The sequence below is a fragment of the Halichoerus grypus genome, chromosome 3 (genome assembly GCF_964656455.1).
Source record: "Halichoerus grypus chromosome 3, mHalGry1.hap1.1, whole genome shotgun sequence".
Classification (NCBI taxonomy): domain Eukaryota; kingdom Metazoa; phylum Chordata; class Mammalia; order Carnivora; family Phocidae; genus Halichoerus; species Halichoerus grypus.
The window spans coordinates 76,584,009-76,607,999 of record NC_135714.1 but is presented as its reverse complement, the minus strand read 5'-3'; the positions used below and the strand labels follow the sequence as shown (position 1 = coordinate 76,607,999).

At 36.1% G+C, this 23,991-nt stretch overlaps 1 long non-coding RNA gene across 4 annotated transcripts in view; it reads left to right on the top strand.

The window, feature by feature from the left end:
* Positions 1-23,991, top strand: part of LOC118535517 (uncharacterized) — a 183,088-nt gene that overhangs the window by 104,722 nt on the left and 54,375 nt on the right. For all 4 annotated transcript variants that reach the window (XR_013446414.1, XR_004917233.2, XR_004917227.2 and 1 more), the window contains exon 3: positions 12,120-12,173. This is a non-coding gene — a long non-coding RNA (uncharacterized LOC118535517). The remainder of the gene's footprint in view (positions 1-12,119; positions 12,174-23,991) is intronic.

The window sequence follows — 23,991 nt, the reverse complement described above, 5'->3', positions numbered from 1 at the left end:
AAATTAACTCAAGTGGATCAAAGACCTACACCTGAGACCTAAGTTAGTGGTAGAATTACCACATGATCCAGCAATTCCATTTTGGGTATATATCCAAAATAATTGAAAGCAGGTTCTCAAAGAGATCTTTGCACATCCATGTTCATAGCAGCACCATTTATAATAGCCAAGAGGTAGAACAACCCAAGTGTATATTGATGAATGAATGGATAAACATGTGCGTATGAATGGATAAATATATATACAGTTTAGCCTTTTAAAAAGCAAATTCTCACTTTGGACTTACTGTTTGTATTCCCCATGAATTCATATGTTGAAATCTCAATCACCAATGTAATAGTAGTAGGAGGGCCTTTGGGAGGTAATTAGCTTTAAATGAGGTTATGTGGGTGGAGACCCCATGATGGAATTAGTGTCCTTAAGGGAAGATGAAGAGGCTAGAGTTTCTCTTTCCACCATATGTGGACATAACAAGACGTCTGCAAGCAGAAAAAAGGCTTCACCAGAACCTGACCATGCTGGCACCCTGATTTTCCCATCCTCCAGAATTGTGAGAATTAAATGTCCATTGTTTAAGCTACCCAGTGTATGGTATTTTGCTATAGCAGCTCAAGCTGACTTAAGACACTGACACACACAACAACATGGATGAACTTTGAGGACATTGTGCTAAGTGGAAAAGCCAGTCACAAAAAGACAAATATTGTAAGATTTCACTTACATGAGGTATTTAGAGTAGTCAAATCCATAGAGATGGAAAGTTGAATGGTAGTCACCAGAGATAGGAGGGAAGTGGAAATGAGGAGTTGTTATTTAATGGGTATAGAGTTTTAGTTTTGCAAAATGAAAAAGTTCTGACTTTTGGTTGCACAATAGTGTGAATACCACCTTAGCACTACCGAACTTTATATTTATAAGTGATTAAGATAATAAATTTTACGTTATGTGTTATTCACCACAATTAAAAAACTGGAACCACACGAATGTGTTAAAAAAAAGTAAATAAAATTTAAATTTAAAATAAAAAATTGTGAAGATAGTACAGAGAGTTCCTCTATACCCCTCACCCAGTTTCACTTATTCTTAACATCTTACCTTAGTATGTCTCATTTGTCACAAGCAATGCTAACCTCCACAGTTTATTCAGATTTCACTAAATTTTCTCTAATGTTCTTTTTCTGTTCCAGGACTCTATTCAGGATACCAACTTACACTTAGTTGTCATGCTTCCTTAGCATCTTTGGTCTGTGACATTTTTTCAGACTTTTCTTGTTTTTAAGGAATGCAGGTGAGCTCTTTTGTAGAATGCCCCTCAATTTAGAATTATCTGTTTTTCTCATGGTTAGACTAGGGTTGTGGGTGTTTGGGAGGATGATCACAGAGATGAATTGTAGTTCTCATCACATGATATTAAGTGTACTTGTTATCAACTTGTCTTATCACTGATGATGTTAACCTCGATCACCCGGCCAAGATAATGTTTGTCAGGTTTCTTCACTGTAAATACACTTTTTTTTGTTTTAATTAGTTTTTTTAAAAATTTAATTTCAATTAATTAACATATAATGTATTATTAGTTTCAGAGGTAGAGTTCAGTGATTCATCAGTCTTATCTAATACCCAGTGCTCACTAAATCACATGCCCTCCTTAATGTCCACCACCCATAGTTAACCCATCCCCCCATCCCCTCCCCTCCAGCAACCCTCAGTTTGTTTCCTATAGTTAAGAGTCTCTTATGGTTTATCTCCCTCTCTGATTTTGTCTTGTTTTATTTTTCCCTCTCTTCCCCTATGATCCTCTGTTTTGTTTCTTAAATTCCACGTATGAGTGAAATCATATAATTGTCTTTCTGTGATTGACTTATATCACTTAGCATGATACCTTCTAGTTCCATCCATGCCATTGTAAATGGCAAGATTTCATTTTTTTTTTTTTTGATGCTGAGTAATATTCCCTTGTATATATATACCACATCTTCTTTATCCCTTCATCTGTCAATGGACATCTGGGCTCTTTCCATAGTTTGGCTATTGTGGACATTGCTGCTATAAACATAGGGGTACAGGTGCCCCTTCGGATCACTACATTTGTATCTTTGGGGTAAATACCTAGTAGTGCAATTGCTGGGTCATAGGGTAGCTCTATTTTCAACTTTCTGAGGAATCTCCATATGGTTTTCCAGAGTGGCTGCACCAGTTTACATTCCCACCAACAGTGTGAGAGGGTTCCCCTTTCTCCTCATCCTCACCAACATCTTTCGTTTCCTGACTTGTTAATTTTAGCCATTCTGACTGGTGTGAGTTGAAATCTCCCAGTGGTTTTGACTTGTGTTTCCCTGATGCCAAGTGATATTGAGAGTTTTTTTCATGTGTCTGTTGGCCATTTGTATGTCTTCTTTGGAGAGAAATGTCTGTTCATGTCTTCTGCCTGTTTCTTGATTGGATTATTTGTTCTTTGGGGGTTGAGTTTGTTAAGTTCTTTATAGATTTTGGATACTAGCCCTTTGTCTGATATGTCATTTGCAAAAATCTTCTCCCATTCTGTTGGTTGTCTTTTGGTTTTGTCAACTGTTTCCTTTGTTGTGCAAAAGCTTTTTATCTTGAAGTCCCAATAGTTCATTTTTGCCTTTGTTTCCCTTACCTTTGGAGATGTGTCTAGCAAGAAATTGCTGTGGTCGAGGTCACAGAACTTGCTGCCTGTGTTCTCCTCTAGGATTTTGTTGTATTCCTGTCTCACATTTAGGTCTTTCATCCATTTTGAGTTTATTTTTGTGTATGGTGTAAGGAAATGGTCCAGTTTCATTCTTCTGCATGTGGCTGTCCAATTTTCCCAACACCATTTGTTGAAGAGACTTGTTTTTTTTTTCCATTGGATATTCTTTCCTGCTTTGTTGAAGATTAGTTGACCATAGAGTGGAGGATCCATTTCTGGGTTCTCTATTCTGTTCCAATAATCTATGTGTCTGTTTTTGTGCCAGTACCATACTGTCTTGATAATTACAGTTTTGTAATAGAGCTTGAAGTCTGGAATTGTGATGCCACCAGCTTTGGTTTTCTTTTTCAACATTCCTTTGGCTATTCGGGGTTTCTTTTGTTTCATCTAAATTGTTGGATTATTTGTTCCAGTTCTGTGAAAAAAGTTGATGGTATTTTGATAGGGATTGCTTTGAAAGTATAGATTGCTCTAGGTAGTATAGACATTTTAACAATATTTGTTCTTCCAATCCATGAGCATGGAACATTTTTCCATTGTGTCTGCCTCCATTTCTTTCATGAATATTCTATAGTTTTCTGAGTACAGATCCGTTGCCTCTTTGGTTAGGTTTATTCCTAGATATCTTATGGTTTTTGGTGCAATTATAAATGGAATCAATTCCTTAATTTTCTTTCTTCTGTCTCATTGTTAGTGTATATAAATGCAACTGACTTTTGTGCATTGATTTTATATCCTGCCACTTTGATGAATTCCTATTAGTTCTGGCAATTTTGGGGTGGTCTTTTGGGCTTTCCACATAAAGTATAATGTCATCTGTGAAGAGTGAGAGTTTGATTTCTTCTTTTCCAATTTGAATGCCTTTTATTTCTTTTTGTTGTCTGATTGCTGAGGCTAGGACTTCTAGTACTATGTTGAACAACAGTGGTGAGAGTGGACATCCCTGCTGTGTTCCTGACCTTAGGGGGAAAGCTCTCAGTTTTTCCTCATTGAGAATGATATTCACTGTGGGCTTTTCATATGTGGCTATGATATTAAGGTATGTTCCCTCTATCCCTACACTGAGAAGAGTTTTGATCAAGAAAGGATGCTGTACTTTGTCAAATGCTTTTTCTGCATCTATTGAGAGGATCATATGGTTCTTGTCCTTTCTTTTATTAATGTAGTGCATCACATTGATTGATTTGTGGCGATTGCAGTACAGGAATAAATCCCACTTGGTTGTGGTGAATAATCCTTTTAATATACTATTTGATCTTATTGGCTAGTATCTTGGTGAGAATTTTGACATCCATGTTCATTAGGGATATTGGTTTGTAGTTCTCCTTTTTGGTGGGGTCTTTGTTTGGTTTTGGGATCAAGATAATGCTAGCCTCATAGAAAAAGTTTGGAAGTTTCCCTTCCATTTCTATTTTTTGAAAGCTTCAGAATAGGTATTAATTCTTCTTTAAATGTTTGGTAGATATTCCCTGGGAAGCCATCTGGTCCTGGGCTCTTGTTTGTTGGAAGACTTTTGATGACTGCTTCAAGTTCCTTGCTGGTTATGGGTGTGTTCAGGTTTTCTATTTCTTCCTATTTTAGTTTTGCTAATTTACACATCTCTAGGAATGCATCAGTTTCTTCCAGATTACCTAATTTGTTGGCATATAGTTGCTCACAATATGTTGTTATAATTGTATTTCTTCATTGTTGGTTGTGATCTTTCCTCTTTCATTCATGATTTTGTTTATCTGCGTCCTTTCTCTTTTCTTTTGATAAGTCTGGCCAGGGGTTTATTGATCTTATTAATTCTTTCAAAGAACAAGCTCCTAGTTTTATTGATCTGTTCTACTGTTCTTTTGGTTTCTATTTCATTGATTTCTGCTCTAATCTATATTAATTCTCTTCTCCTGCTGGGTTTAGGCTTTATTTGCTGTTCTTTTTCCAGCTCCTTTAGGTGTGGGGTTTGGTTGTATATTTGAGACCTTTCTTGTTTCTTGAGAAAGGCTTGTAGTGTTATATACTTCCCTCATAGGACTGCCTTTGCTACATCCCGAAGGTTTTGAACAGTTGTATTGTCATTTGTTTCCATGAATTTTTAAAATTCTGCTTTAATTTCCTGGTTGACCCATTCATTCTTTAGTAGGATGCTCTTTAACCTTCATGTATTTGATTTCTTTCCAAATTTCCTCCTGTGATTGAGTTCAAGTTTCAAAGCATTGTGGTCTGAAAATGTGCAGGGAATGATCCCAATCTTTTGGTACCATTGAGACCTGATGTGTGATGCAGTATGTGATCTATTCTGGAGAATGTCCTATGTGCCCTCGAGAGGAATGTGTATTCTGTTGCTTTAGGATGGAATGCTTTGAATATATCTGTGAAGTCCATCTGGTCCAGTGTGTCACTCAAAGCCCTTTTTTCCTTGTTGATCTTCTGTTTAGATGATCTGTCCATTGCAGTGAGTGCGGTGTTAAAGTCCCCTACTATTATTGTATTGTTATCAATGTGTTTCTTTAATTTTGTTATTAACTGGTTTATATAATTGGCTGCTCCCATGTTAGGAACATAAATATTTACAATTGTTAGATCTTCTTGTTGGATAGACCCTTTAATTATGATATGGTGTCTTTCCTCATCTCTTATTACAGTCTTTAGTTTAAAATCTAATTTGTCTGATATAAGGATTGCCACTCCAGCTTTCTTTTGATGTCCATTAGCATGATAAATGGTTTTCCACCCTCTCACTTTTGATCTCGAGGTGTCTTTGGGTCTAAAATGAGTCCTTTGCAGTCAGCAGATTGATGGGTCTTGCTTTATTATCCAATTTGATATCCTGTGTCTTTTTATTGGGACATTTAGCCCACTCACATTCAGAGTAACTATTGAAAGATATGAATTTAGTGCCATTGTATTACCTGTAAAGTCACTGTTTCTGTGTATTGTTTCTGTTCCTTTCTGGTGTGTTACGTTTAGGCTCTCTCTTTGCTTAAAGGATCCCCTTTAATATTTCTTTCAGGGCTGGTTTAGTGATCACAAATTCTTTTAGTTTCTGTTTGTCCTGGAAGCTTTTTATCTCTCCTTCCATTTTGAATGACAGCCTTGCTGGATAAAGTATTCTTGGCTGCATGTTTTTCTAATTTTCTGAATATATGATGCCAGTCCTTTCTGACCTTCCGGGTCTGTGAATAGGTCTTCTGCCAGTCTAATGTTTCTACCCTTGTAGGTTAAGGACCTCTTGTCCCTAGCTTCTTTCAGGATTTTCTCTTTGTCTCTGAGATTTGCAAACTTCACTATTATATGTTGAGGTGTTGATCTATTTCTATCGATTTTGAGGGGTATTCTCTGTGCCTCTTGGACTTAAATGCCTGTTTCCTTCCCCAGGTTAAGGAAGTTCTCTTCTATAATTTGTTCCAATATACCTTCTGCCCCCCTCCCTCTCTTTAGGAGGAAAATATCCACATACACTGTTTTGGAATTCTTTTGTATGGGAGATTTGTCTCTTTCCCTTTAGCTTATTTATTCAATCATTTATTTGTATCAGTATAGACTCTTAGATATTAATTTTATATTTTGCGTATAATTCACTACTATGCTATTTATTTTCCACTTAAATTGTTCTTGTTTTAGCTATTGGGACTTTTTTGTTTTTTTTTTTTTTGGTTGACTCCTGTGTCCCATTATTTAGGTTTTGGATGTGTCCTTACTTTCTGGCACTACAAGATGCTCCAGTATCATCTTGTATTTTCCCTAACCGGGTCCTAGAACTGTTCGTTCTACCAAGGATCCCTGATTTCTTTTATTGGAGAATGGTATTAGAAACCAAGTTCCAGATACTGAATATTTGTTGCCACTGGGGTGTCATTGCTTCTAAGTCCTTTCAGTGGACAGAACTAGAAAATATATGAATGTGTACTAACCCATGTATATACACATCTATATAATTATTTCTTTCTCTGTCCATCTCTATCTATATTAACTTAAACTAGTTCATACTTATGTCTTCAAATCTAATCTAGCACCATATGGTTCCTTCTTGCCTTCTCCTCTTACATCTCTATATTCCTCTTTTCCAGCAATGAGAAGCCTGCTCTCACCATCAGTCAAACGTTTACTTATTTGTTCAATCCTAATATACGTGTATAGCAGCTTCAAAATTATTAACCTGTATTCCTGTGTGAAGATGGTATTTAAAAAGTTCCTTTTTGCTTTAGTGTTACAATGTCTAGTCAAAAGCGTAAACTTATTAAAGGGTGATTTTCAAGAAAGTGCTTAAACTTTACTTTTAAAAATGTTTTGAAAATTATACAAAGTGTATACAACTACATTATTATTATTATTATTACTATTATTTAAATACTTTATTTTTAAGTAATCTCTACACCCAATATGGGGCTCAAACCCACAACCCTGAGATCAAGAGTCACATGTTCCACCAACTGAGCCAGCCAGGTGCCCCACTACCTTACTATTATTAAAGATTGAGGGAATATAAAAGATATAACACAAAAACATGAGTTTGGTTTGTATCCTTCTAATCCACTTACAGCGATGTGTATGTGTGTATACACATGTGTATGTGTGTGTATGCATACTAAACCTATGAAGAAACTTCTTGTCTCATTGTTTGGAACCTGTAAGTCTGAAGTCAAGATGTCCACCCAGCCATACTCTTTCTGACAGCTCTAGGAGAGAATACTTTCTTTCTTTTTCTAGCTTCTAGTGTTTGCTGGTGATACTTGGTGTTCTTTGGCTGTTAGATGCAGCACGCCAGGCACATGGCCATCTTCTCCCTGTGTATCTTCATAATGTCTTCTTTCCATGGGCACCCATGTTTGCAAACTGTTCTCTCTCTTGTAAGGACACTACTCATATTGGATTGGGACCCATTCTACTTGGGTATGACCTCATCTTTAATCTGTAAGAAACTTTTTACTAAATAAGGTCACATTCTGAGGTACTGGGGGTTAGGGTTTTAATACAACTTTTTGGGGGACAAAATTCAACCTGTAGCAGTTGTTTCTCATTTTTTGCTACCAAAGGCATTAACACGCTGAAAATAATTTTGTGTACATTTTTCTGTATGTGTCTGATAGCCTTCAGACAGAGTTTCAAAAGAGGAATTGTTGGGTCAAATGATGTCCACCTTATATTTTTTGTAACATTCTGCTAAATTGTCTTTCCAAAAGGATTCATTCATTTGCCATCTTCCCAACACTGTGTGGGAGAGCCTATTTCCTCACATCCCTATGAATACTTAGTGTTATTTAAAAAAAAATTGCCTTTCTATTGGGACAAAACACTATCTTAATAAAGTGAAAGATAGAATATTTCCCTTTTTGGACCTAAAGTAGCTTTGATTGCATCCTAAATCTTTCAGAGTCTATTTTTTAACTTTTTCCCAGAACCCAGAGGGACAAAAAAAGCTAACTCTTGGGTCTCAGTAGCTGACAGACCCATCCTTCCTTCTTTCCTCTCATCTGTCATCTGGGCTCTGCTCCAATCTCAAATTCTTTATTTCTTTTCCCATCTAAAAACAAAACCAAAAAAATATATATCAATGGATGAAAAAAGGTGTTGGGGATGGGGTTGAAAAATGCTATTTATACTAACAGTTTCTGAGCTTCATTTAAGCTGGTTAAAAGGTCCATTAACCATCCCTTATTTCCTAGTTAGACTTTTGTAGACTCTTACAAAAGTGTCCATTGTCATCTAAGAATACATCCTCAGAGTTTGGGGAGGGGTACTATGGCACCTTTTTCAAGGGGCAGTGACTCCCATGTGTGATTTACCATCTTTTGTGAGGCTTCCTGTACCTGTACCTGTGCTTGGTACCTAGAGCTCCAGGTACAGTTGATGGAAACATGAATAAGGGGAACTTTTTACATCGCAGCCACCAACATCAACCTACTCTCTCCCTCTACTAAGCGAAAGTCTTCTTCTATTTTAAAACTAGAGCACCCCTATCTTCCCCCTGAGAGGCTCAACCTTTACAAAAGTTAACTGATATTCAGTAGATCTGCAGATGGTTGTCCAAGATAACTGAGTATTAACTAGTATGTGAAAGAACTGCCTAAAGCCAAGAGAAGAACCCACCACAAAATTAGAGAACAGTAACCAGAGCTCAAGTAGGGTCATCAGGCACAATGGAAAATCTCATAATTCATAGGATATTGGGTGGAGTAGTTTTCATCCTAGATTAAACACAGCATTGGTCCCACCTAACACATGTTAAAAGCAAGACCCAAAAGGATTAAATAAAACTCAGAATGTTTATAGGGGGGCACCTCAGTGGCTCAGTCAGTTAAGTATCTGCCTTTGGCTCAGGTTGTGATCCCAGGGTCCTGGGACTGAGCCCTGTCCTGGGCTCCCTGCTCAGTGGGGAGTCTGCTTCTCCCTCTGTCCCTTCCCTTGCTCATGTGCTCTCTTTCTCATATGTGCTCTTTCTCTCTCTTTCTCAAATAAATAAATAAAATCTTAAAAAAGGTTTATAGGAATACAAAAATATCCAGCAACCAAGTTAACATTCATAATTTCAGGGATCAGTAAAAAAATTGCCAGACATGCAAAGAAGAAGGAAAATATGATGCATAATGAAGAGAAAAATCAATTAATTAAAATTGACCCAGAATGGCACAGATATTAGCACTAGCAGATAAGGACATTAAAATAGTTTTATTGCAACATATGACATAATTTAAAAAGCTAAAGGAAAGATTAAATGTATTGAGACATAAAAGATTAAAAAAAATACCAAATCAAATTTCTAGAGATGAAAACTATAATGTCCGAGATAAAAAAATACACTGGAGGAAATAATGACAAACTACATATTGCAGAAGAAAATATTCATGAACCTGAAGACAGAAATAGAAACTGTTCAAAATGAAACACAGAGTAAAAACTTTACAAAAGGAACAGAGTATTAATTATGAGACAAACTTCAAGAAACCTAATATACATGGAACTTAAGTCCCTGAAGGAAAGGAGTTTAGAACAAATATTTGAAGAAATAATGGCTGAACAGTTCCATATTTGATGAAAACCATAAACCTATAATCAAAAGCTCAACAATTTCTAATCAGAAGAAACATAAAGAAAGTGACATGGCACATTACAAATTGCTCAAAACCAGTGATTTTCAAAAGAAAATTTTGAAAGCAGCTAGAATAAAAAAAACATGTGATGCATAGAGGAACAAAGATAATAATAACATCAGATTTCCTTTTAAGAAACTATTCATGTAAGAATACAGTGAAGCAACAACTTTAAGGTACCAGAAGAAAAAACTAGAATTCTATACCCAGCAAAAATGTTTCTCAAAAATGAAAGTGAGATACTTTTTCAGAGATACAAAGCTGAAAGAATTAATTATCAGCAGATTTGTGGTATAAGAGATGTTAAAGGAACTCCTTCAAGAGGAAGGAAAATGATACCAGATAGAAATGCGGATCTACAGATAGGAATAAAAGGCACAGGAACTGCCAATTGCATAGGTAAATGTATGGCTTTTCTCTTTTTATTAACTTTTTAAAAAGATAATTGACTGAACAAAATTCATAATAATGTGTTGCGGGGATAATATATAGGTAGGATTAAAATGTCTGACAAAAATAGCACAAAGGTTGCAAGCAGAGAAATGGAAGTATAGTATTGTAAGGTCTGTTGCTATGTGTGAAGTGGCATACTATTACTTGAAGATAGAGAGAAGTTAAAGATGAATATTTGCTGGTGGCCCTTAAGCCACCACTAAAATAATAAGACAAAGATTTATAGCTAGTAGGTTGGAAAATGAGAAAGGAAAAAAAAAAAAGGAATCACAGAAAAAATTCAATTTAAAGGAAGCCTGAGAAAGAGGAAGAGAGAGCCAAGAACAGATGGGACAAATAGAAAATAAATATCAAGATGGCAGAGTTAAACCTGACCCTACCAATAATCACATTAACTACAATTGGTTTAAGGTAATATAGGACATTATAAAGGTGCAGGTATTTGTTTGCCACAAATATTCTCTCCCTCTTTCTTAAATAATAGAACTCCTGAGGGTTACCTGTGTACATGATTGCCCAATAGAGACATTTCCCAGCCACCCTTGCAGCCAAATGTAGCCATAGGACTAAGTCCTGGCCAAAGATCCATGAACACAACTGTTGTGTACAATTCTAAGACGTGCCCCTAAAAGGAGTGGCCTTGTGCACTCTGTTTTTTCCCCTTTTCCACATGGTGGAAGATGGTGAGAGATGGAACAGCCATCTCAGACCGTCCTGTAATTGGATAAAGAAGCAACACGTCGAGGATGGCAGGGTTACACTACCAGCCATCCACTGTACACCTCTGGAGTAGTTCAAGAAAGACTGATAAACTTCTATCATATACAAGCTACTTTCTTAATTTGGGTTATCCCAGAGCAGACTCTGAGCCAAGGACTCGTTTGCAGTTAATTTATTTGGGAAGTCATCGTGGGAAGCAAAGGCAGGAGAGCAAAGGTGATAAAGGGTGCACGAATGTGTGGGGAACTGCTGTAGGCACATCCTATGGGCGATTCTCCAAGAAACTCATCTGAGAATCACCCAGCAATAAGCAGGGATTCTAGGACATTCACCAACTGACTCCATTTCCCACCGGATGAAGGCGTTTCCTCCCTAGGGTATTTACTCTCCAGAGCTGTCAGTGTTCCAGAGGCACATTCACGTGCCAGTGCAGGTGAAGCTGTCAGCAATGTGGGGTGCCATCACCTCTGGGTCATACAGTATTATTCTTGTGTGTTTTCTCATGTGAAAGTAGCCCAGCTGTCACGATGAAAATGGAGCATTTCCAATATGAAAGTTATAATTATTTACTATTTTGCTCCTGAGATAGAAGACTCTATCCTTTGAAAAATAGTGCAGAATCACTACTTTTTTCCCTATTGCTTTATGGAATAAGAATAAGTATTTTACACTCCGATTTGTTGATCTGAACTACACAAATTTAGTGTCAAAACATTGACTTATGGCCTTCGTAATTTTAGTAATTACCAATTTTCCATTATTTGGTTAAAATTTTCAAGGTCTAGTTGATCATTGCTTTCACTATTTGTTATGGATATTCTGGCCTCATGGGTTAGCTAATTATACAATAAATACTCAGTTTTATTTGTCACATTGCAAATTCCCAGACATCATACCTTAAATATTTTTCCTAGTAAATGTAATATCTGTTTTATGTTGGGGCAATAAGTTATGTGCCCAGTACGTGGCCTTTGGCTTCTCATTTAGTGCACAGTAGGTGTAAATTAATATATCACAGCACAGCTTTTCTGAGGGCTATAACTAGACTGTGCCTACAGCTGGTTTGCAGTAGAGAAAATTCTCTTCTAGAAGAGCTACAACTTTGTGCTTGTGACCAAAATTTAAAGATTTCCTCCTTGGATGTGCCGTATGTTTCACAGATTCTACTTTGTAAAGCTTTGAAGAAAGGTCTTGCAGAAGTTCAAGAGTTTCAGGTAAGAAATTGTTTATTTTTACATTGCTAATAATTAGAAAGTTAATTTTTCCTTACTAAGGTTTGAAGAAATATGTATTTTGAGGAGATAAGCATACGAACTGATAAACATTTCAAAGTTACTCTGGGGGGCATGAAGAATGCTATAAGTTTTTAAAGTTATATTTTGAAAAAAATAGAAATGAAAATCAGGATATCATTCAGAAACTAATCACTACCTTTTAATTTTTTAAAAACATTTCTTTAATGACTACATTTGGATGTACCACTCGAGCCAGTTTTAACACACAGTTTAGAAATAGGATTATACAGTTATCCCCTCCATTAAAATGAGGGTTTCAGAATCCAGTACTACTAGATTCCATTGTTACTGCCCAAACCAGAACCCCACCAACTCTATGACTAGGGTGAACACTTCTAATGGCGAGAATAATATGAAAGAATATGTGATCACAGTCTTTTTATGGCTAATGGTGGATGAAATGATACTTATTTTCAGGGTGGATGTTTTACAGTTATAGAATAATGCTGAAGATGAAGTTGAAGGAAAAATAGTTATTCAATACACTGTTCATGGGAGTGTCAGTGTAAACATATATAGGGTAATTGGGTGATATCTCTCAAAAATTAAATATGTCTTTGGCCCAGCAATTCCATTGCTAAGAACTTATCCTACTTGAACTAACATACAAAAATATATGTACATGGATGCCCATTTTAGCAGATTATAGTGTAAGAGCTGGAAGCAACTTAAATTTATGTCGATAGGAAATTAAGTAAATTATAGAACAATCATACATGTGATGACATTTAACTATTAAAAAGAATGAAGTCTATTTTTATGTACCAACATGGAAATTTTCCAATACATATTTTTAAGGGAGAAAAGCTAATGCAGAATGGCAGGCATATTATGTTTCTCACATGCATGAAATAAGTATATACTTATATATATACTTGTATTCTTGTCTATATACTCAAATTTTCTATAATGAGACCCAAGAAACTATTAATTTTATCACTGGAGAGTGAGACTTAGGTTTGGAGCACAGAGAGCTTTTCTTTTCTTTTTTTCTCTTACTGCCTTCAGCCTTTTTGAATTTATAAAAGAAAGTCATATGCATATGTAGTTTTTTGTGCATATGTAAATAAAAACTACCTTACAAATAAAATTGAACTATTTTTAAAGACTTCCCACTTACTGATAATGACACTATGGAGAAACATAGTAACATAGGTTCATCAACCTCCTAATCTTTTTCAAATAAACTACCTCTAAGGAATGACTTGTGTAAATTGATATTTGATGATTTTTAGTTCTCTTTGATTTTGTTTCTTTCACTTGGTTTGTTTGGTTTGATTATTTATTTAATTCTGGCTTTTTAAGAGAGTGCTCATTTGTCCTGACCTTTTTCTTATGAAATAATATTGGTTTCCTAAAGAAGTCTTATATAAGCTATAACCAAATTCAGCAGACATAGTTTATTTTTCCATCGTGTTAAGTTGTTACAAAATAGCCACAGGCAAATTCCATTGTGGCAAATTCCCCATCATCAGTACCACGGAGGTGGGGAATTAGAATGGGGTCTGGGGAGAGTTGCTGCAGAATTTGCTGGTAGCTGTCTTGGTGGGGATCATGGGCTCCTATCTTTCTTTACTGAACTTAGTCCCTGAAAATGGGGCCTGAATATGATGTAGAAAGTTCCTCCCCAAGAAGAGTCCTTGCTTTGTTGCTCAAGCTTCATGGCTGAAAACCACTGGAAGGAGAGGCTTATTTGTTTTATGCAATTTTTATTAGTGAAGTATTTTAAAATACTTCTATTGTCATTTATATTTTGGAAAGTATTGAAAAGCACAAAGATGTAAATACCAATCCTTCCATCCATCAGTCAGTCAAACATTCACAATTTCACCCTCCAGGGATAATTGTTAATATTATATTACTATTTAGTATTTTAGTACATTTTGAAATACATAACTGCATTAGATGTATCTCCTTACACTCTTTTTTGTTTAAATTATATGCATTGCCTCTCATTGTTAAAACATTTCCTAAACATAAATTTTCACAGATGCTTAATATTCCATTCTGAATTTACCGTCTTTTGCACAACCTTTCATCTAAATTTGGATATTTAAGTCAATTCCATTTAAAATTTTTTAGCCTTTATAAAGAATGGCACTAACAAAACTTTCTATAATAATTCTCTTCTATAGTTCTGATGATAAATTTATTTGTGTCTGTTCCCTTTTTTAATTTTTGTGCATATTTTGGAATACAGCAGCTATCTAAGTTTTTTTTATTACTAAAACTTTCACACGTGTACTCACATAGGCAAATTAGACTTCTTAGATTGATGGAAGCATACTACAGAGATGTCAAGGGTAGTTTGAACTGGTAGCATCTGTAGTTATTTATCTGTATGCTCTGAATAATGAACAAACACGCAGGAAAAAATTGGATTAAAATGGTTGAAATGATTGTAGCTCTCATATACAGTCATCAGTTCATCATACTTCTCATCAATTGCTTTATAAACAAAATAAATTTAAGAGTAATCTTGAGCTGATGTTTAATAAGTTATTTCACTTCAGATTTCATTTAAAGGAAGTTTTATTGCTTAAAATATATGAAGGACCATTAAAAAGAGACCATTAAAAATGACAGCACACCAGATTAGTAGAGAAGCATAAGTAAGTCCTGTTTGTGTTATTTACCTCCTAAGTCATTTAGAAAATATATCCCCTCCTTTTTAAATTTATTTTTTATTTTTTTATTTTTTTAAAGATTTTATTTATTTATTTGACACAGACAGAGAGCGAGAGCGCACAAGTAGGCAGAGTGACAGGCAGAGGGACAAGCAGACTCCCTGCTGAGCAGGGAGCCCCATGTGGGACTCGATCCCAGGACCCTGGGATCATGACCTGAGCCCAAGTAAGATGCTTAACTGACGGGGCCACCCAGGTGCCCCCCCCTTTTTAAAAAATATTTTATTTTTAAGTAATCTCCTCACCCGATGTGAGGCTCAAACCCATAACCCCGAGATCAAGAGTTGCATGCTCTACTGACTGAGCCAGCCAGGCGCCCCAAAAATATATTTTCCTAAAGGGGGATGGAGTCATTACTCAATTTATGCACAGGTAGATTATCCCCTTTATATATAAGCAGTCCTCACTTTGAACAGTAGTGTGGGACAGTAAAAATAATTGTGCAAATGATCTTAAAATCCATGGGAAAAAAATCATGATTGTTCTGTGATCTTTAAACATTTTTTGCCGAAACATTAAAAATGTCTTTATTGTTTATACATGTATATACATGGTTATATGTACATAAGGACACACACAAAATAGTAAAACTAATGTTTAGTACACTGTAATATAGAACATATATTAATGTGTTTTATTTGTAAAAACTAAAGTATAGTTTGAACAATGTTTGTCTTTTTGTCGTATAACTTACAATGAGGAGTAAGAATCCTTTCTATGTGTTGGTTAATTGTTGCACTCCTTTCTAAGTTTGGATCAGCTTCCAACATTTTATCCTATGCAATGTTGGGAAATATCTTTGAGAATTCCTTTTATGTGAAGCTTTTTCCTGGAGTCACTTCCTCTGGGATATTTTTATGCTTTTCATTACAACAACTTTTCCCAGTTGTGTCTCCCTTCACTAAGTTCCTCTTACCAGAGACTCTACGGGCACCAGTGTGTATATTCACACGATCAACTCTTCCCTCAATAATTGCATTTATGTCTGATTGTAATTTCCAGCATTTCCACCTTTCTTTTCTTTGCTCTGCTTTTATCTTTATTGGCCATAATCTTTTGATTATCCACTTTTGAAAAATGTCACCTGAGTTTGTCACGGGAAACAGACACGGCCCAACTACACACTTCACTGTGCGGGAACTGAGTAACAGATGCTCAGGGACCGACCACCAAGTTGTTGAAAACAAGGGATGTGATTGCTTTCTAATCACGATGCACATCTTTTACTTAGGTAGTGATGTGTGGACTGAAGCCTAGCAGTTGGTACCTTGAAGTTGGTACTTTGTGTAATTACTCACACTGAATATACTGTGGTACCTGAAATAGGAATCACTGGAGGGCAGATGTGATTCAACCGATCCATGGTAACTGAAATTTGTGTATATGGGAATCATGCAAAGTCAGGACGGCTTGTATTCTCTGCTGATACTGGAATATTATAATTCTGTCTGAGCTTCTGAGACTGGACTTAAATGAATTAATATTTATCGCAAAACAAAGAGAATGTCTAAATGTCGTGTTTAGTTTGCCTTTGTATGCTATTTTCTGACATGATTCCTGGGTCACACATTTTTATTTGTAAGCTATTACAATTCTTGCCTCCTGCATCATTGCTATTATTATTTTGTAAACATTATGTATCAAGCATGTAGCATTCAGAAAAACTCAAACAATATTGAGATGTTTTTCTGCATTTACTATATACATATTTAGTTAAAAGCAAGTTACAGTATTTTTAAAACCTTATTTTGAAATAATCATACATTCATAGGAAATTGCAAAGGATAGTACAGGGAAGTCTTATGTACCTGTCTCCCAGTTTTTCCCCGTGGTTACGTCTTACATAACTATAGTACAATATCAAAACCAGAAACACGACATTTGTACAGCATATGTGTATAGTTTTGTCGTTTTTATCATACGTGTAGATCAATGTACCACCCTTGCAAGATGCAGAGCTAGTCCATTACCACAAAGATCCCCCTCATCCTACTCCTTTGTAGTCATACCCACCTCCTGCCCTCCTCATGCCCATCCTCACCCTGGCAACCACTAGTCTACAATTCTGTCTTCTATTTTTTATTCTTTATTTTTTTAAATTTAAAATCAATTAATTAACATATAATGTATTATTTGTTTCAGGGGCACAGGTCTGTGATTCATGTCTTACATAACACCCAATGCTCACCACAACACATACCCTCCCCATTGTCCATCACCCAGTCACCCCATCACTCCCACCCCCCTTCCCTCCAGCAACCCTCAGTTTGTTTCCTGAGATTAAGGGTCTCTTATGGTTTGTCTCCCTCTCTGGTTTTGTCTGGTTTCATTTTTTCCTCTCTTCCCCTATGATCCTCTGCCTTGTTTCTTAAATTCCGCATATCAGTGAGATCATACAGTAATTGTCTGCCTTTGGCTCAGGTCGTGATTTTCCAGGGTCCTGGGATTGAGCCCTGCATCCGGGCTCCCTGCTCGATGGGAAGCCTGCTTCTCCCTCTGCCTGCCGCTTCCCCTGCTTGTGCTCTCTCTCTCTCTCTGACAACTAAATAAATAAAATCTTAAAACAAGAACAACAACAACAAAACATCATCTCATTGAATATGTTTTGACTATATTCTTTGTATTCTCTCTTTCTGGAACTCCTATATCTTATATATGAGACATTTTCATTTTATTTTCCATGTTTCTTCTGTTTACTTTCATATTTCCTATTCCTTCTCTTCTTTCACTCTGTTAACCTCAGAACTACCGTCCAGTTGTCTAATCTAAACTTCAGCAGCTCCATGTACTCTGTTATTAATTCATCCTTTATATTTTTAATTTCAATGTTTAATTCTAAAATTTTTCTTTTTTTCCCAAAAGTTCTAGTCATTTTTTTCTATATCTTGATTTTTATTTTTATTTTATTTATTTATTTATTTATTTTTTAAAGATTTTATTTATTTATTTGAGAGAGAGAGAATGAGAGAGACAGCACATGAGAGGGGGGAGGGTCAGAGGGAGAAGCAGACTCCCTGCCGAGCAGGGAGCCCGATGCGGGACTGGATCCCGGGACTCCAGGATCATGACCTGAGCCGAAGGCAGTCACTTAACCAACTGAGCCACCCAGGCGCCCTATATCTTGATTTTTAAAATAATGTTTTTTCCCTATAGTTTTTGTTCTTCTTATCTCCTTAAAATTTAAAATATACTTATTTTATAGTTTCTTTCATATTTTTTTAAAAAGATTTTGTTTTCTTTAATTGATCTCTACACTCAACGTGGGGCTCAAACTCACAAGCCTGAGGTCAAGAGTCACATACTCCACTGACTGAGCCACCCAGGTAGCCTTCTTTCATATTATTTTATTACCTGAAGCTCTTGGGTTCTAATCTCCCTGTTTGTTGTATTGCTTACTGTATTCATGTTGGAGTATTTCCTCTTAGGATTTGTAATTTGGAGTTCAAGTGAACTTTATTGATGATTGTGTGTATATTTGTCCAGGGCCAGAAGATAATGCTGAAGGAAAATAACCATCAACCTACATTTCTACAGTGTTGATGCAGGGTAGTTTTGCATTTTCCTGAAATTTAAGAGTTGGGAATAAATCTTCATGCTGAGTTTTTTGGCTTAAGATTTCCTATGCCATAAGATAACATAAACTGAATCTTCATTTTCTCAAGTGAGTTTTTACTTTTTAAATCCTTACAGAGCCTTTGGAAGAGACAGTGTCCTTTTTCATCTCTGGAACTTTTGGGTGTAATGCTTGTCTTCCACTGAAGGGGCAGCCCCATTGGGGTCCTAACTTCATGAAAGGTCTCATTTCTACTTCTTTATAGTATATGTGTTCAAGGCCACATCTCTTGTCCCTGTATGGAAATTGAAACCTTAGCCTCTGGCCCCTAGATCATGTAACTTCTCTACTTTGGTCTGATTTCTTGTAAGTTACCTGTTTGGGCTCCTCCCTGGCACCTGGATGTTTCTCTTTCTTTCATTTGACATCAGCTATGTATTTGTCTTTCTGTTATAGTTGTACTTAGCATTTTAATATTTTAATACCTTTAAATTATATTATATTTTAAAGCTATCATGTTCAAAGTCAGCCAAATATTAGTTCTAAATATACGGAAACATTGAGATTGTCAAAAATTTTATTTTTCATTGATATGCTTGGCATTTCAGAATAAAAAGTTCAAGGGGTGATACAAACTTATTTTCATAAATACTATAAACTGGGAAAATATGGGAATGTAATATAAATTGGGAAAACAAGGGCCATGAATATTAAAACTGTGATGTTGGATTCACCAAAATACAGGTGTTTCCCCTCTAATTCCAATAAATTAAAGTGATCAAATTATATTTTCAACTGTAAATCAATTTCTTCTAATCAAGGGTTGGGCTGGGAGATGGAAGGTACTAATAGGGAGGAATATAGTAACAGGTAGCTTATCATAACTTTGAGTTTCAGTTATTTCTTCCTTTGACAATTAAGGCAATACTTTATTTTTGGTGTCAGAATTGTATGTCCAGTAGAAAGAAACTCCAGGGGAGACACAGGTACATGAAGAAAGGGCAAGAATACAATGCATGTGAACAATATCATTTCTAAAGAAACATGAATTCAGAATAAATAATAAAGTTGCTTCTTCAAATAGAACAATATTTCAGCCTCTGTCATTACATAGTAGGATAGTCAAAAGGGATAAGAAATAACTCAGTCTCTTAAGAATCTTGTTGAGGAGTGGGGCACCTGGGTGGCTCAGTCAGTTAAGCATCTGACTCTTAGTTCCAGCTTAGGGTCATGATCTCAGGGTCATGAGATCGAGCCCCATGCCGGGCTCCATGTAACATTGACTCCATGTCCGGCCCTGTGCTCAGCAGGGAGTCTGCTTGAGATTCTCTCTCTCCCTCTCCCTCTGCCCCTCCCCACCCCCCTGAATTAATAAATTAAAAAAAAAAAAAAAAGGTTGTTGAGGGGCGCCTGGCTGGAGCATGTGACTCTTGATCTTGGGATTGTGAGTTTGAGCCACATATTAAATGTAGAGCTTACTTAAAAAAATAAAATCTTTAAAAAAAAAGAATCTTGTTGAAAAAATTAGACATTTTTCAAATAGGACACAATATGGAAATATTTATACTGATAAACGATCTTCAAACTTTTAATTTTGAGAGATAAATGTAGCTAAGAATTTAATAGCATCTATTTTAAACTTTTTTTTTTTTTTAAGTAAACTCTACCCTCAATGGGGCTTGAATTCACCACCCCAAGATCAAGAGTCACATGCTCCACCGACGGAGTTAGCTAGGTGCCCCCAGATGAGGGTAATTTTATTGATTTTATTTTTTAAGTAAACTCTACACCCAACGTGGGGCTCAAACTCATGACCCAGAGATCAAGAGACGCATGCTCTACTGACCAAACCAGCCAGGCTCCCTTAACAGCGTCTGTTTTAAAATTAGAATCACCCTGTTTGAATCCAAGCTCTGCTACTAGCTCTGTTGCTTTTGGGAAAATAACATAATGCTAACTCTCAGTTTACTTATCTATAAAAAGACAACAATACCAACTTCCATGTTTTCTAGTGGGAATTAAAATGACACATTCATAAAAGAATAAAATGACACACTCATTAAATATACTATGTAAACCCCTTAGGACAGTGCCCGCATGCAATGACCATTTGCGCAGTAGCTACTACTATGAAATCAACACAGAGGTTTCAGAATCACTAGAGGTGAAAAAGGCTCCAGAAGACTAGAAATGTGAGGAGCTTATCTCTTAACTAGCTAGCTCAAATTCTGGGATTTCTAGAGGCACAACAAATAGAGGAGATAATATTATCCTCATAGCTTGAAAATATTGTGGTGAAGATTTTTCTATTATGTGAGTTGCAATTTACAGAAAACAAAGCCCTGTTTGAGAAGGAAAGAGAACCACTACTTTTTGTGAATGAGCCTCTGTGGGTGCTCCAGGTTAATGTGTTTGTTCTGGTAGAAATACTTTTATTGTCTGTTACCTACTTGGGATAAAGATTGTAATGGGAAAAGTTTTCAGGCGACCATGAATCTCCTTTTTTTCCCCTTTGGTCAAAAGTTTCAAATCCAGATAATTTTTGTAATGATTAGAAACCTATTGCCTATGAATAAAGAAGTCTATTCCCTCCTTTTAATTTGCCTATCCATTTTTCTAAGCAAATTTGTATCCTCTGTTCTAGACTTGGTAAAAACTTATAATTGTCTTATTTTTTTGAAAAGACAGTGGTGTCATTGAGTCACCTGAGTCCCATCTCTGGGCAACAGTGACAAATGGTCACTTGCGGTGCAAAGATCAAGTGCTGAGAGTGTGAGGTCAGCTGCTTTACACGACACCTAATGGGACTGTCATTTCTCAGGGTCCCCAGCCAAAGGCAGGGTGGCGACATGGTGTACCCATCACTAAGGTGCCATGTCTGGCATCTAAATGGAGCTCAGTAATTCCAGCGGAGCCAAGTTATTAGAGATCTAATTGCCATTGTCTAATAAATTCTTTTGAGGTCTTTGTGTTGGTTCACTTAAATATTCAATGTATCTAGCTCGAAGCAGTTATTAAAAATGTAATTGTTTTGTAAATTTTTATCTTTCAATTCCAAAACACCCTCATGAATTAATAAACAGTGTTCAGATAAAATAAGAATATTCATCAATAATGCAAGATTTTCTGTGTCATTGGGGGGTGTAACCTTACTACACTGTTGATCCGAAACTCTGGGGAAATAACATATCTCCTGTAATACACTTCCGTCTTGGATAGTCTAGATCATGTTTAGCTGGAGAGTTTTTACTTTGAAGGAAAATGTTTTTATTCATATCTGATTTCCAATAGAGTTTATTTGAACTCATCATCATCCTAAGTTTATTTCCAGTTATTACTTTCTGGTTTGCCTTTCCAAAGCCTGCTATGAATACACAGTGGACTTTAAAATAGCAAGGCTATTTGTGTTTAAAGTGAGCCATGATCGTCTTGTCCCCAGCTAGACAGATGGAACATAACCTTCCCAAGCCATTAGAGGCTTCCCAAAAGATTGACCCTTAGTCAACAAATGGGGAAATATAAAAACTTCTCCAAAGGGATGAGCGCTTCCTTAAGTGAACTGATTGACAGCTCTGGGCCTGCCCAGTGACACTGTCATCTGAGGGACCCTACACTTTCTTTCCCAGGTTTTCTGAAGTCTCTCGGGTATCACGGGGGGACAAACCCCTGTGGTACTGCCAGGCCCCTCTCTGTCAGAGGGCTAAGACCTGGACTAATTCATTGCAGTGCAGTTTAATTAAACTGCACCAGAGTTGTTTCCCTGGTAAAATAAGTGTGGGAAGAGAATGTGTGTCAAAAGGGACATGCCCCTTACTGTGTGTGCTTTATTGTTACACCACAGCTAATATATTGTGGGAATTCCCATGGAGTCAATGATAAACTGTATTATCGAGCTCCATAAAATAGGCATTCTACCAGTGCAGGTTACTGTAGCTCACAATTCTATTAATCCTTCTAATTTATTATATTATAGCTGTATGTGAGGTCTCATAAATTTATTATACCCCTTTCATCTAAAAAAAAAAGCACCATGCTTGTTTCTCCTCTCAAATAAAACCTTTTATTATTTGTTGTGTCTGTCTCTAAAAATGTAATAGCCACTTATAAGAAAATATAATTACTGGCTGAGAAATGTAAACTGCATTTGACATGTCTTCTACTCTAAAATTAAAAAATTCTATTAAACCTTGCTGTGTGTGTACAAATACTGGTGCATGAAGACCCATTGTTTTTTTGTTTGTTTGTTTGTTTTGTTTTATTTCTAGTTTTCTGGCAATAAGTTCCCATAAATGACATCTTTATAATTTCCACTGTTTTCATCATTTTGTTTATGATAAAGGAATTTACTTAGAGTATTCTTTCCTCTTTTTCATTTATACCAAGGGTCAGTAGAAGGGCAGACATGACATCTGCTTTGTTCATTTCTATATCTCCAATGCCACGTACAATGCTTGGCACATATTAGACGTACAATAAATAGATGTTAAATAAATGGAAGGTGAATGAAATAGAAAATTCTGTGAGTACTTGTCCAGATCGTCATAGGATTTTTACCTGTATATGCATTAACATGTTTACTAATGACAGCTTATTTTTTATCAGTTGCTATTGCACAAAGATTTGGCTTACTGCTTAAAAGGATATCTAAAATATGCAGGGAAAAAATAAAATATGCAAGAATAAGTTCTTCAAGTTATGAAATTTCAGTTACTGCTTTCAGATTACATTTTCACTTAGTTTTAAAAATCTTGATGCCTCAAAAGAAACTACACCTTGAGCACTGAAAATAAGCTAAAGATTCTGTGGGCTGGCCCTTCTGCAATAAGAAATGTACATTGAGCAACACTTCATAGCCATTGTTGATCAGATTCATACCTCTTCTGTTTGTAAATGAGCTGAGATGAGCTTACAAACATGTGAATTTCAATTAAGCGCCTCATTTTGTTATCCTGAAGTAAAAACATAAGTGCTGATCGACACAGAAAGACCGGACATGGAATAGATCTCTACTCTAAGTTACTATCTCAGATCCCAGGTGACAGTGAAAATGACCAGAAGTCTTTTTAGCAAGACTTGCTTTAGAGCAATGCACATGAAGGGAAATGATGATTAGTTTGAGTACAGGTGGTCCAAAGTTAGAAAAGGAACGAAGGTGATTGGTACTGTGAGCATATTATTAAAAACTTGAGAGACCAAATCAAGCTTGGAAATGGAATTGCTGTTTCATTTCTGTTGTGACACAATTTGGGTAACAATAATGAGGTTGGCTAATTTTCTGGTGTTGGCTAAATTTCCTATGTTTCTGTTTTGCAAATGAGGATAAATCTTCCGTTTGATATCATTGTTTTTTCCATCATAAGAAGAAAAAAAATCTTAAAACAAGTGCAATAAATGTGTCCTGAACTGACAACATGGGTGGTCCCAGTGACACCACTTAGGTAACCTTGGTCTTGGATACTAGGTTGAATGTATAGGCAGTGTCTTGTCACAGCTAAGA